We start from the raw sequence: 15,761 nt of genomic DNA, 5'->3' as shown, positions 1-15,761 counted from the left end.
GTAAGTTGCTCTGGATAAGGACGTCTGGTAAATGCTGTGAATGTAAATGTAAAGCAAGCAGGCGCCCAGAGTGACCCTAAAACCGAGCGATGTGATCAGTGACCTGGCGACAAAAGCGTCCCCCACGAGCAGATGCTGGATTTCAGACGCCTGGTCTCCGCATTTCAGTGCACGTCAGTCACAACTTAAACTTGCGGCCACGCCCCAGGCACCACGGCCTCTCTCTCCCTCTCTATCTATCCCTGAAGTGAAGTGATTGTCACAGCAGCACAGCACACGGTGCACACAGTGAAATTTGTCCTCTGTATTTAACCATCACCCTGAGTGAGCAGTGGGCACCATGACGGTGCTTTGCTCAGTGACACGGATCGGGATTCGAACCGACAACCTTCTGATTATGGGGCCACTTCCTTAACCGCTAGGCCACCACTGACCCTCTCTCATTTTTCTGATGGGAGAGAGCATGTCCGCCTGTATGTTCACCGTCTCCTGGCGAGCCAGCAACTTCTCGACTTCTGAACTGAATCTGCACGCAGTCACTCGTTGTTGTTCGCCAGGTCGTACGTGCACCTGCACTTAATCTACTTTATATTCACCACTTTTTATACGTTTTTATGTGCATTACATTTACATCAATCAGTAGTTACAGGGACAGTCCCCCCCCGGAGACACTCAGGGTTAAGTGTCTTGCTCGGGGACATGATGGTAGTAAGTGGGGTTTGAACCTGGGTCTTCTGGTTTATAGTCGAGTGTGTTACCCGCCAGGCTACTACCACCCTCATGTGCATATTTACACGTTCTCTTGTATTTTGCTTGTTTCCTACACAAGAGTTAAGGTTTTTTTTTTGTAATTTGATGATGAAGCGGGGATGTGCTGAGAGAGAGAGAGAGGGGGGGGGGGGGGAGAGAAAGGGAGGAGAGAGAGAAAGAGAGAGAGAGAACAATAGAGAGAGAGAGAGGTAGAGAGAGGAAAGAGAGAGAGAAGAAGAGAGAGAGAGAGAACGAGAGAGGAAGAGAGAGGCGGGGGAGACATAGTGAGAGCGAGAGAGGAAGAGGGGGAGAGAGAGAGGAAGAGAGAGAGGGGGAGAGGAAGAGAGAGAGAAACAGAAATAGAGAAAGAGAGAGAGAGAGAGGGGGAGATATAGTGAGAGAGAGAGAGGAAGAGAGAGAGAAACAGAAATAGAGAAAGAGAGAGAGGGGTAGATATAGTGAGAGAGAGAGAGGAAGAGAGAGATAGAGCCGCCTCTCCCGCCGCCCGCTGCGTTTGTCCCGGGAACCGCGGTGCAGGACTCCCGCCTCCTGAAAACTTTCCCTCCGTCCTCGCCGGCGGGGAGGAAGATGCCGCCCTCGGCCGGACGCGACGGGAATGGAGGCGCTTCCCCGCTTCACTTTAAAATGTGAGTTTCTCCGCCCGGACCCGTTATTCGGCCGTTACGCGACGTTACGGCGACGTGGCCGCCTTCCCCCCAACTTCTCCGGCGTGCTGCGGTCGGTAAGGAGGAGACCCGATAATCGCCGCGGAACTTCCATCTTCTTTTTCTGGCGCATGTTTACGCGGCCAGGGCTCCGTGTTAAAGTGTGTGTGTGTGTGTGTGTGTGTGTGTGTGGTGTGTGTGTATGTTGGAAGGATGGACGATGTTTTTCAGATCGAGGTACCGTTCACACTAGACAAGTTTCTGAGTTCGGCTGATCGGGGTCACACAAGACATGACCTTTCACCTCTAACAGGTTCCCAAAACAGCGTTCCCTCAGAGAACGATTCTAGTAGCACTCAGAAAGGAGAAGGAGCGATTCTGGGCCATCTTCTCTCCTACAGATAGTGATGGAGGTCCCGCCCCCCTTCCGCCATCCTGCGCTCTCATTGGCTGTAGCGAGAGTATCTTTAACTACACCACAATACACAATACATATATCAATGGTGGTCGTCCGCCGGCCCGGCGGCTGCGGAGCTTCGGCCTTGACCTCTCGGCCAATAGGAAGAAGGCACGGGAGCGGCCTCTCAAACCAACACCAACTCAACAACTCTCGATGGGGGCGAAGTCTGTCTAACAACAACGTAATATAGTCGTTTACGACATCGCACGTCGAACAAGTCGCGGAACATCGAGTATATCGGGTCAAACCCCCACATCGGCTCCCTGAGCAGTGTCTCCGGGGGGACGGTCCCCGCCACTACCGACTGTGAGTGGTTAAGAGCGTCTGGTAAGTGTGATAAACGTAAAATGTATATTCTACTGCGAAGCGGCCTTCGCCGAGGTTACGGATTCAAGGTGGTCAGCCAGCTGTGTGCATATTTTAATTCATTCGTTTTCCAAAGTGTCAACTAAATGTCACTGTCCAATACTTGCGTTGCATTCTGGGATATTTGAAGCTCCTGATGCTTCCTGGATGAAGCCCAAGACTGGACTTTTACTCTTTACTTTACAGTGACTCACTGTCGCCCCTTGTGGTAGACAGTGGTAACCCCCCAAACGTTATTTCCACGCATTCCGCTTATGACCTTTGACGTTGCGTAAACGTTCTCGCGCCTTTTATTGCTGTATTGCGGTACCACGTCACGGCTGATTCGTCGCTTTTTTCTTCCACAGATCACAGACGGAAGAGGCGACGTGCATCTGTCCCGAGTTGGAAGAACAAGAAGAACGAAGGTAAAAAAAAAAAAACGTCCAGATGTTGGTGAACACGATCCTTCATTCCGTCTCTCGGAACGCGGGACTTGGTGAAATGCGAGACTGAACTGGTGTGCCACGGAACGTTCCGCCGTGGTTCCGAGCGCGAGGGAAGGAGGGAAAAACGAGTGGAAAAAGGCGAGGCCAAAAATAGCATTGGAGCTCCCTTCTCGCCGTGACGTCGTTCAGGACGCATGGACAGGAAATGCCCCCGCATGCCGGACTGTTGTTTTAGGCCGGAGAACCGGGAAACGTGGGAATCCGGGGCCGCGGTGGGACTGTGGAATATGAGTGCGTGTGTTCCTGTCAAGTCAGCATGTCGGTCACCTCGGGCAGTGTCAGGAACCCATTACAGCTCCTCCACCGTCCCCTCCCATCATGCCACTCCTTCCCTGGCTGCCGGGGCCCGGCCCCCAGACAACGGGCCCTTCATGCCAGCTTCCTGCTCCCCAGCTGGCCGCCGGCCCTCAATCTGCCCCTTGTTCTGAGAGGGGGTCTGGGGCTCAGCTGGGGCTCAGTGGGTTGGACATCGAGCGCGGCAAGTCAGGAGAAGTGAGGGGACACGAGAGGTTCTGCCTGAAATGTCCAGTATCGGACATGCTGAGGAGACGGGTTAATGTTGCGGTGAAGCTTGGTGGAAATATTTTGGTCTTTTAAGGTCTTGTCTTGTCTTTGTCATGGTCAGTGGAGGTGTGGAGAGGTCGGTGAGAGATGGTACCAGGGGCGTCTCTCGGACCTTCACCTTTCACGCGGACGCAGAACTCCTGGGAAGGGGAGAAATTCTCTCAGAATCTTGTGGTAAACCGCCTGGGGTGTATAGCTGGTTCGATGAAGGTACCGCCCCCTTGATGAAGGTACCGCCCCCGCACACTCGCTCCCGGGCGCCTGTCGTTAATATAAAAAAATATGAAATTATTGTATAATATCCGCACCATGATTGGCTGGAGATGTTGTTGAACCTGCCCGGCGGCCACGCCCTGTCGCCGCCGCGCTCCTTTTACGGGTGAAGCCCCGATCTGAAAGGGCAGCTGCCAATCAGATCAATTCTGTCGTTTGGCGGAGGGCGCCCCAGCCTACTCTCAACACGCCCTTCACGCAGCTTTTCGGGGGGGAACGAGCGCGGAGAAGGTCGCCAAAAAAAACCACCAGCCGCCATCCGCCGCTTGGCCGCGTCACAGTTTGACGGTTTTTCCGAGGCGGGGCCTGCAGCTCGGAGCTGAACTCGTGGTGCCTCCTCCCAGGCTGAGCTGTCAGGAGAGCTTCTCTGGTTCTCCACGCTTCTCCCCCGGCCCACGTCCCTCTCGGCCACGAGCAGCCGCGCAAATTTCCAAGAGCAAACCACACGGTTCTACTTCCAAAAAACTCTCCCCGTGTCGCGGAGCGCGGCTTCTTTACGGTCATTATCGCGTTCGGTGAAATGAAGAGCCCCTTTAAAATACTCATGTGATTCAATTTGGCATGAAAGCCAATACGGACGTTTCGCTACGAAACCAGTCAGGTGTTGGGGGATATTTGGCAGCCTGGTTCCACCGTACCTGCCGCGGGTATCAGTATAAATGTGTGCCAGCGCGTGTTTGCGAACAGGATACTCGCCCCGGGCTCTGGGCCATACGGAGCGTTGCGGTCGTCTGCGGCCGCCTCACAGCCGCAGACAGCGGTGTGTTCTAGCGGTTAAGGAAGCGGCCCCGTAATCAGAAGGTTGCCGGTTCAAATCCTGACCCGCCAAGGTGGCACTGAGCGAAGCACCGTCCCCACACACTGCTCCCCGGGCGCCTGTCATGGTGCCCACTGCTCACCAAGGATGATGGTTAAATGCAGAGGACAAATTTCACTGTGTGCACCAACGACCCGACGGTGAACAGGCACAAACCGGGCAGCTTTATACAATCAGTCCAAGTGCCGGAGACTGAGTGCCGCTTGAAACCACCACGAACCAGCAAACTCCGGTCTGAACCCCGGATCCGAGTAGTAGCCCCTTCCGGGCCGGATCCTGACAGAGGGACGATAATGAACAGGTGATGGTTTACGAAGAAAGGAAAGCTCGTCCGGATCTCGCAGCTTCACTCGAACATGGAATACACTCCGAAATGAAGACTGACGAGTTAACTTTCAGAATCTGTATGTTGTTGTTGGTAGTGGGTGTGGTCCCGAGTACGTCCTCCGACAAAAGCAGTCCTAAAAGGGTCCAGAATGTGAGAGATGTCAATTATGCCTACAGACTCCTCGAGGGTAACACACTCGTCTACGAACCAGAAAGATCCAGGTTCAACCCCACTTACTACCATCGTGTCCCTGAGCAGGACACTTCACCCTGAGTGTCTCCAGGGGGGACTGTCCCTGTAACTACTGACTGTAAGTCGCTCTGGATAAGGGCGTCTGGTAAATGTGTAAAATGTAAATGTTTGGAAAACAAATTTGCTCTCTCATTTGCACACCTTCACCCGACCAGTTACACATATTTTATGTTAAAGACGTAAAAGTGTAATATTTGGTTATGTTTTTGCATATTTGCATATTGGTTCATTGGTATACTTGCAATATTTGCAATACTGTGGTCTGTACAGTCCGCTAAAGCATCTCACTGCATATCGTACCGTGTATGACTGTGTACGTGACAAATAAAATTTGAATTTGAAAAATCATGACAGACCAAAAAAGTTCTATAATGTTGCTTATCAAGCAGAAATGTGCAATTTTAAAAGAATTTGACGGATGCCGTTTTCTTCACCGTATTTGCGGGGCCAGGCGTGGAATTATTTTGAACGCCCCATCCCCTCCGTCTGACTGGTCACGTGACATTGGGAGGTTACACCTCCACCCCACCCCCAACCCTTGAGATGCTGGTTACACAACTCCATCAGATGGTGATTGTTGAGGGCGCCCGCTAATGAGAGGAGGCCATTAAAACACACACACTTTCTCACACACTCTCAGTCCAGAAACACACCTCGTTCAGGTCCACACAGGCATGGTGGGTCACTTCCGCCATCTTGGGTGGGGCTCTTCCTGTCCCACCATCCCTCGTCCCCGTCCCAACCACCGTCAAGGTCGGCGGGGGTAGTAAGTGCAGAAAATGAGATGCCATAGGCCCGCCATCAACTTCCACCATTAACCTACTCACCCACATAGGCTTACCATGCCTTACACATACACACACACACACCACACAACACACATGCACACTTACTGTATAAAACACAGCCAGGCCCACACGCATTATTGTCATCACATCATTGTTTAAGTGCTCCATCGATCCTATCGGTCCTTATTGTGCACACACACACACACACACGGACACACACACACACACCTCATGCCCCATTGACGGGGATTTATGGGGACCGAGGATGAATAGTCACTTTCGGTAAAGTAGAGGGCGGCGCTGCGGTTAACGGTGGGGGGTTGTGATGAAGACGCTGCTACCTTCCCGTGATGGTGTTGGACAGTATAATAATCGCCATCTAACTTCCTTTTTTTTTGTTCGCAAAAGAAGATTGTTTAATAATGCGTTTTGTACAGTTGCAATATTACAATTTTTCTGCGTTACCAAATACTCCAGTTAAGGCCTCGTCCACACATACATCTCGACCAGGCGTAAAAAGTGACAAATACCAACGTGTCGAGCGTTAAAAAGATTCGAATGCAGCTACAAAGCACAGCAAGAATACATACGCCGTTCGAACGTCCGGCACTACTTTTTATACCGCCGCCAGACAATCACCAAGCAAAGTCATTGCGATTGTAATCAATCACGTTCTGCACTGCATCCATGCAGAATGTCATGCATTACGAGATTCGTTTCAACCTTACAGACATGTTGAAAACGTTTAAATACGTTCCGGTTGACGACATGGAAGGCTAAGTGGGACCAGGAGATGTAATCTAACTTGCATTGCTGAACATGAAGAAATGAAGAAACATCTCTAGTATCAATCAAATCGACTGCGATTGATCGAGTTGCCACATTTACAATCCCGCTGAGGCGGGGTGTGTCTAGAACCACTCTAGCTCCGCCCTCTGCAGACCCCAGTTAGGAGGCTGTTGGGTCACCCGGGGCGGGGGGTTCTCAGATTTGGGGGCGGGGGTCACAAGATGAGCTCTGCTGCTGGGTTGTTGTTGTGTCTGTGGGTGCCGTGCGGCGACTGGTCCTTTCCGGAGCTGGAGGCGGGGCTTCGCTCGCACGAGGACTGCCGGGGTGAAGACTATATTTAGAAAGTGACCCCGTTTTCCATTGTAATTGGGTTTTCCAGTGAAGGGACAGGAGCTTCCTTTTTAAGGATATTTGAATGTTGTTGTTGCCTGCTTAGTCAAATCAACCCAATGACCCGGAAGGCCACAGGTTTCATACGCCCTTTATAACCCCGAGTTGCGCCACGGGGACCGCTGCTAATCAGAGGAGCGAAAGCCACTCTGGATGATGAAGCCATTCCTGAATCTGGTTGGTTGACGCTGTTTTATAATAGCGTCATTGTATTTTGATTTTACTGATGTGGTGCTAAGCGACCATATCCTATCGGTTGGGTTTGGAGAGAGATTTATAGTGCAGGAATGTACTTAATCCCACACTGTAAAAAGCACCATTGTTTTAGTGGGATTCTGTGGTTCTCCTTTGGCTTGAGCTCTGGCCTGTCTGCCTTACTCATATCTCATATCTCATGAGATTTAAAAAAATATTTTCCTACCTTTTGGGACATTTTGGCGGGTTTGGGTGGAGTCTGGCGTTGATTAAAGCCGTCAGAATGTCTGTCAGGACTCTTATTTTATTACAATGAGGTGAGTCGGGCTGATTTATACGCTGTAATTCCGATTACAACTCGGTGATGTAGAGCTCTGATTCAGATCCACTCTTTATTATCTTTCCACCTTGAGGAGGAAAGTTGCTTTCACAGGCCGTACACACCACATCATTACAGTTAAATACAGAGGACACTTTTAACCGTGACACCGTGTGCTGTGCTGCAGCGTCTCACAATGACAATCACTTAATTTTGACTTTAGTTCAAAAATCCTGTACTTTTCATTATCAATGTGCTGACAAGATCATTCCTGACAAGTTGGACCTTATCTGGGCTCTTAGTTTTTTACTCATTTTTACTCACGATCTACAGAAACCGAATGGGAACTGCTGGTGTCGTCCTCTTGTACGTCGCTTTGGATAAAAGCGTCCGCCAAGTAAAGTAAAGTAAAGTAAAGATCAGCTGATCGATGTCGGGAAATCAGCCCCAAAATATTAGAGTATTTCATATTTATTACACCAAATGCTTTTCTTTGGTTTGTTTTCCAGATTTCTTATAGTATTATTAATTTTGGAATAACTATATATAGTTTAAGCGAATAGCCTATTTGTATATTATTAAGCCATTTATGGTGTGTTTTTGAGATAACGAACGAGTATTTATTTGAATATTTGCAGTTTTTTGTTAGTATGTATCTGGCGTGCTCGATTTCTTTTACTGTGCCGCTGTGTTTTAAGTTGTAATGAAGTCCAAACCAACTGACGCCAGCAGACAGGAAGTAACTTTATGATGAGCAAATACACACACACACACGTCCTGTATCCCCCTCATTGTGTCGTCTCAAGGCTGATGGGGTGCAGGAAGCGGCTCCGGGCCTCCTTCTCTCCGGTTATTGATGTTCTTGTCCGTTTCCACCGCGTTCCTCGTGTTTATTGCTCGCTGTGAGCGCGTTCTGGGTGTGTTGTGTTACAGCTTGTTAAAGGGCACCTTGCATGTGTGTGTGTGTGTGTGTGTGTAAAGTATTGGTGCGGCTGCATGCTCTTCAGCCATTTTTTATATTGTTCTTGTTGAGACGTCGCGTTACAATAGCAATTATGATGAATTGTTCCTGCACCATCGTACATGGGAGGGAAATGTTCACATCACATACAGACACACTCCAGCGTTGTGTTGCAGCGTAATTGGAAATCTGAATTTGGCCGTATTTTCTGTGTGTGTGCGTGTGTGGCCAGTTTTATTATGAGCACTAAGAGAAACACATGTTCCGCTCTGCCTGCTGCCAGCTCTCAGTTCACGCTGCCAATGTGTTCTGGACCACAGCAGGGCTACAGAACATCTTCTTTTTGGGAGTGTTACGTACGTACGTACGTACGTACGTGTGTGGGTGTGTTGACTGTTTTGAGAACGCTACCCCATAAAATTGTCTTAAAGCTCCCCTATCATGAAAATGTGATTTAGTGAGATTATTTAACATGAATACGAGTTCCCCGAACCTGTCAGTGGCTAGAAATGGCGGTCGGTGTAAAGAGTGTTTGGTTATTCTGCTTCACCGTTCAGAGAGCGGCGGCCTCAGACGGTCGGATCTGGAATTGTTCCCTTATGACGTCATCAGGGGAAAGGTTACCTCCCGTTTCTCATGCTTTTCCCCGCCCCTCCCCTAAAACCTTATCTCCACTGACAGTCATGGCTTCCAAACGTGTGCACACTGTAAATGAGCAGAAATGTATTTTTTTTTTAGTTCCGTCACTCGAGACTCTGAAGGACCAGCGGATCTCCTGGTTTCACAGGTGAGTGTCATACCCACTAGGCCAATGGTTCTCAGTCTTTTTTTCCGGAAGCCCCCCCTGCTTGTGTCCAAGACTAGCCAGGATCCCCGGCAAAAATGACTTCACACATTAAAAGAATAAAATGATAATGACAAACTTTTTTTTGGCAAAAAAAATAAACAGCATTGTTCCATACAGCCACGGCCCCATGAGCTCTCGCACATGTACAGCTTTTAAAAAAAGAGGGAAAGGACATGTGCGAGTGTGAAATATGCTCGCCTCCGTTTCACCTCCTCAGCATCCATTTTTCCCCCTCCGTCTCGCGATAATTAAAACGCGTCACCTGACCACGGGTGGCCGAGAGTAGCCAATCAAGCAGACCCTTTCATTAAAAAACGAATTATAATAAAACGGTTAATAAAAAACAAACAAACAATCATGAAGCAAATTTTTTTATTTTATGGAAAGGATCAGTACTATAGACCAGAAGTTGAGCACGAACGTGGCCCCGATCCAGATTAACAGCGGTAGTCTATATAGCGTACAGGATTAAAGCCGAGTTTTTGGTGTGTTTCATGTTTACTAAAATAATTTTGCTAATAATCACAATCACAGGACACATCCTGGTATTTGTTTTCAGCGTTTAAGATTCTTAGAAAGGGTTAATGTTTAAATCTCTGTCTTCTCATTATCCACCTTTCTTTTTGCCCGTTGAAGGTCCGTCTTTGGCACCCTGGCATCTGTTCCCCTGGACATACTTCCAGGGTAAAACCCTGAGATCACGCCGCCCACACACACCTGTGGCCATCAGGCAACACACACTTGGACACACTTCATACACTCCTTCCACCAGCACCTGCATTGTGCGCTCCGGCCCTTTAAAAACCCCTTTAAGGACCGAAGATGAAAGATGTGAAGAAAGAGACCCCGTTTGATCCTTGAGAATAGTTTAGGAAAGTTCATATTTGTTGTGATTGTCAGATCTCGAACATCTTGATATAGACAAGTAGTAATTCCTCTCCAATTTTTTTGGTTACATTCGTCCTAAAATTGTATTTAATTCAGGTGACTGTCACATAACTGTGGAGAGATGGACACGTTCACCACGACTTCGAGCAAAATTAACTGTAACCAGGATCAAAAAAACACGAACTTACATATGGGTTCGAGTTTCAATGACAGAAACGGTACGAAAGTGCTCTGGAATTGTTTTTTAAAAAAGTGCTGGTTTTATATGGCATCACAACTATGACAGATTTCCCTCAAGGAAGGTCAAATATGAACTGGCGAGTGTGGGTTTGTGGGGACGCGTCTCTCGGATGTCTCTCGGAGTCAACGCGACTTTCAAAGCGGCTCTTTACTTTGGACAGTTTGAACGCTGTTGGCAGACGACTGGTGGTTACGTGATTGGCCGTAGCCCGCGGTGCCTCGTTTCGTCTCCACTGCTCCACATTAGGTCTTGGTAAATTGATGATGGTTGAATTCATTCTGACTGAAGGTTTGAATGATTGGCGTGTGGGGTTCCAAACGACGTCCTGCTTCCAGGGATCCGAAACTACTACAAAATGCAGCAGCACGACTGATCTTCAACCTTCCCAAGTTCTCCACACCGCCCCTCTGCTACGTTCCCTCCACTGGCTCCCAGTAGCTCCACGCATCAGGTTCAAAATACTGATGCTGGCCTACAAAGCCAAACATGGAGTAGCACCATCCTACCTCACAGCCCTTATTACACCTCACACTGCACCTCGTATACTCCGAGCCTCCAGTACTGCTCGCCTGGTCCCTCCATCTCTGAAGGTACGAGGAAGACGCTCATCTAGACTCTTCTCCATCTTGTCCCCTCGGTGGTGGAATGAACTTCCAGCTCAGTCACTGAGCACCTTCACACGGCAGCTCAAGACCTTCCTCTTTAGAGAAGATTTAGATTAAATTGTAATTTTCTTGTTGTCGAACTTGTGTACAGAATCTACAACAGAGTGAATAAATGATTGTATTCATAGTTGGGGTCCTAGTGAACCGGAATTGATCTCTTCATCGATGGTAACTTAAGTACGTTGTAAGTTGCTCTGGATAAGGGCGTCTACCAAATGCCGTAAATGTAAATGATCAATTGGACTTTTATCCGTGCATCTATAAAGTCTAGTTCTGTAGTAGAACTAGTAGTAGTGGTTCTGTGGTTGACAGTAGCATGGCGTCCTGACTTCTACTGTCCTGCTACTCCAGACCCGTGGTAACGGCAGGAAAGTTGGACCACGGGACCACTTTTTCCGTCCCGGTAAGGTGCTTTTTCGTCAGCACGCGTTGGCACGCTGGCCATCCGGCGTTGGCTCCTGGTTTTTACGACGACGCGGCTGCTTGATTTTCTTGGAGCACATTTCACCCACCTTCCACGGTCCGAGGCTGCCGTCCTTCTGGGTTGATGTGAACCTGAAGCACATGCAGAGGTTCACCGGCCTTTTACTTCACGCCCCAGTTTCAGAACGTTTGTCGCCGCCGCTTTTTAAAATTTGAAATAGTAAACGTTCTTCGTCGGATATACGTACATGATGCCCCCTGTAAACGTCGTGGTGTTTGTCATCGACAATCTCATTTCATCGACCAATCAGTGAGGCTCTCTGGTATCGAGGGGGGGGGGGGGGGGTCACAGGAAAAAAAGCGAAAATAATAATAAAGTGAAGCGATTGTCATTGTGACACACAGCAGCACAGCACACGGCGCACACAGTGAAATGTGTTCCTCTGCATTTAACCATCACCCTGAGTGAGCAGTGGGCACCATGACAGGCGCCCGGGGGAGCAGTGTGTGGGGACGGTGCTTTGCTCGGTGGCACCTTGGCGGATCGGGATTCGAACCGGCAACCTTCCTTAACCGCTAGGCCACCACCGCCGCTGCCTTGTCACCCGTTATCAACATGTATCCACTTCCCAAGCCGTGCTGCGAATGCCAACATTCCAGACTATCGTTCAGGTTTCTAGCTACATTTCTCACTCGTTCTCCACGTATGTACCAGTACGGTAAATACAGGAAACATGTTTCACATTACGCCCTGGCAGCCGCCTCACCAGACATCATCCGTGGAAATACGGAACGCCGCGGGCTGTTGTTCAGAAAGTTGCTGTTTCGGCCGTTTCTAACGTCTATATTTTCGACCGTTAAAAGCCCTACAGCCGCTGGCGCGATTTCGGCGTATCTGCTCCGTCGAGCACCACATCGTAACCCATAAAAGCCTTCGCGGTGCGACGCGAGGGGATGTACTCATCCTGGAACCCCATGCCTTTAAATTCTCCCACGCCGCGGGTTGTTCGCGTTGAACGTTATCGACCCGCCTGGGTTGAATTAGTGTTTTATTGAAGCGCCTCGGCTTGGTCCCCGTGTGGCCCGGCGGGCGGGGTCCAGGTGTTTTCCACGCCGATAATTGAAAGCGGGTGGTGTGTTGCCTGCTGAGGAGAGACGTGGTAGAGGGTGATGAATAGGGAGCGAGGGAGGAGGTGGGATGGCGGGGAGAGTGGAAAAGCAAGAACACCCAGATCCAGCGCGGGCAGATGTTCCGAAGATTTGGCCCCGCCGCCGCCCCCCACTCCGTCTTTCGGGGCCGCTCTCGCCTCGCTATGCCCTTATTTGTAGTGGAATTCTGCCTTATCTAACGTGACTGGCAGCTCGGCCTGCTCTTCATCTGGACTGACCACTTTAATCACTTTAATGCCCGCCACGACGGCCCTGAAAATCCATACGCGGCACGTTTATGCACTTATCTTCCTTTCGGGGCTTTAATGCGATGCACATCAGAACCGGCAAATAATGAAGACAGGAAAGAAACACTAAATAAGATATCAAATCTAAACAAAAGCGCAGACAATATGCCGACTGTATAATATAAAAAGTTCAATATTCAGATCAATGGAAAAAAAATAAAAATATCAGTATATACATAAATCGGTATGTATATGCGGGAAGGAATCTGGGTACGGGGTTGCACGGGGGGGGGCTTCATGGGGCTGAAGGTCGCCGGTTCGAGGTGCCACTGAGGTCCCCGTCCCACACACTGCTCCCCGGGCGCCTGTCATGGTGCCCACTGCAGAGGACACATTTTGTTGTGTCACCGTGTGCTGTGCTCATTACGTAATAATTTTTATTAACAAAAATAATAAAAAGCTTTGCTTTCGGCATCATGCTCTGCATTGGGAGTCCAATTCCCAGAATAGCGTACAAAACGGTTTTCATGCCACTATTTGATTAATGGGGTTGTGCGTTATATTGTGTATTTTTTGCTCATTTCTGGTATACACGGTTGTGGAACTTGTGGAACTTGTGGAACTTTTTTGGTACATTTTCGGTTCTCTCTCTCGCCTCCAGGGAGCAGTGAGCCGGCCAGAACGGGACCCTCGCCGGAGGACCCACCATGAGCTGGAGCTTCCTGACGCGCTTGCTGGAGGAAATCCACAACCACTCCACGTTCGTGGGGAAGGTCTGGCTCACCGTCCTCATCGTCTTCCGCATCGTGCTGACCGCCGTCGGCGGCGAGAGCATCTACTACGACGAGCAGAGCAAGTTCGTGTGCAACTCGGCCAGCCCGGCTGCGAGAACGTCTGCTACGACTCGTTCGCGCCGCTCTCCCACGTGCGCTTCTGGGTGTTCCAGATCATCCTGGTGGCCACGCCGTCGCTCATGTACCTGGGCTACGCCGTCAACAAGATCACGCGGATGGAGGAGGGCCCTTCTCGCGCCGGGGAGCCCGCAAGCTGTGCCTCCGCGGCAGGAGGCAGCACCGCGGGATGGAGGAGGCGGAGGACGACCAGGAGGAGGACCCCATGATCTACGAGGCGGAGAGCCACAGCGAGGGCGGGAAGGGCAAGGCGCGGCACGACGGGCGCCAGCGCATCCGGCGGGACGGGCTGATGCGCGTGTACGTGCTGCAGCTGCTGACGCGCTCGGCGCTGGAGGTGGGCTTCCTGCTGGGCCAGTACGCGCTCTAACGGCTTCGCCGTGCCCCGCCCGCTACGTCTGCTCCAGCCGGCCGTGCCCGCACGCCGTGGACTGCTTCGTGTCGCGGGCCCACCGAGAAGGACCATCTTCCTGCTCATCATGTACGGCGTGACCGCGCTCTGCCTGGCGCTCAACGTGTGGGAGATGCTGCACCTGGGCATGGGCACCATGCTGGACATCCTGCGCGCCCGCCGGGGCGCCCCGCCCGAGGAGGACGAGTACCTGCCGGTCAGCGAGGCGGGAGGAGGCCGGGTACCACCCCTTCTCCTGGAAACCCGCCCCCACGGCCCCGCCGGCTACAACATAGCGGTGAAGCCGGAGCAAATACCGTTCACCGACCTGAGCGGCCCGGCGGCCCGCATGGCCTGCCGGCAGAACGCGCCAACATCGCCCAGGAGGAGCAGCGGCAGTACGGCAGCAACGAGGAGAACTTCCCGGCGGCGCGGTGGCGGCGGCGGGCGGGGCGGCGCCGGGAGCCAAGGAGGCCCGGCTGAGGCGGCCGCCAGGGCCTACGGCCACCAGGGGCCGCAAGCAACCGCGAACGCTCCGCCCCCAAGCAGGACCCGCCGCGCCGGCGGCAGCAGCGCACAACAGCAGCAGCAGCAAGTCCCACGACGCCAAGAGCCGTCCGTGTGGATCTGACCTCCTCTTCATTCACTCCCGCCCGCCACTTGGCGCCGTACGGCCAACTACAACCGAAAACGCTGCCGCGCCCCCTTTCCCTCTCTTACAGGGTGACAATCCTCGCGGCACACCGCTGCTCTGGGATCCGGGAGCGCCGCCGCTCTTCCACTTCGTTCACGTTCCGTCTTTATTATTCGGAACCATTTGAATTGAACGCTGAAGTGCCACCCGGTGGTCAGAATGGGGAAGTGCGGCACATTTTATGCACCACGGACCCAGTTCTCCACAATATCCGTTATCTACACGCAATAACCGTCTCTGTCACTGCTGCAGTTTCGTTTCCGCCGTGAGCCCATCGGTCCTCTCGGTGTTCCTAATTTAATTGCTGATCTGTTGTAAGTGTTTTACGTGCCAGAAAAATATATATATTGATGCTGGTCTGCCAAATAGAGTTCGCAGCGGGTTGGTTCTTTTGTTCGGGGCGCTGAGAACATTTCGGCTCAGCGCTTGTGTTTCCATTTTTGGGAAACCTGTTTTTTTTACGACAAGTTCCAAATGCATGTTTGAGAAAAGTTATTTTGCCAAAGAGAAAATGAACAATAAAGCAATCTGTTTTAATACACCGAGACTTGCCTTGGTTCTTGTGTGATGCTGCATGACTTATCATATTAATTTATGATGTAGTAGTGCATGTAAAAAACTTTTTAAAAAGTTTTTAAAAGTTCAACATTCAGAATTTGATTAATCTTTACATTCCGTACATTCCTGAACACGTACAGTGTAAATTGAGAGTAATGTTCTACTAATTAAAGGTACTGTAAAAGTGTAAATGCACATTTTAATAGTAACATTTCACTTTACGCGTGATGAATACAACATTTATTCGTACACTACATGCCAAAAGTTTGGACACCTTCTCATTCAACGTGTTTTCTTTATTTTCATGACCATTTACGTTGGTAGATTCTCACTGAAGGCAT

At 50.5% G+C, this 15,761-nt stretch overlaps 1 pseudogene; it reads left to right on the top strand.

The window, feature by feature from the left end:
- Positions 1-1,140: 1,140 nt before the first annotated feature.
- On the top strand, positions 1,141-14,651 carry LOC114767530 (gap junction gamma-1 protein-like; annotated as a pseudogene).
- The last annotated feature ends 1,110 nt before the right edge of the window (positions 14,652-15,761 follow it).

This window comes from Denticeps clupeoides, chromosome 2, assembly GCF_900700375.1.
Source record: "Denticeps clupeoides chromosome 2, fDenClu1.1, whole genome shotgun sequence".
NCBI classification, from domain to species: domain Eukaryota; kingdom Metazoa; phylum Chordata; class Actinopteri; order Clupeiformes; family Denticipitidae; genus Denticeps; species Denticeps clupeoides.
Note: the sequence above shows the minus strand (reverse complement) of the source record. Positions and strands in the feature narration are given on the sequence as shown.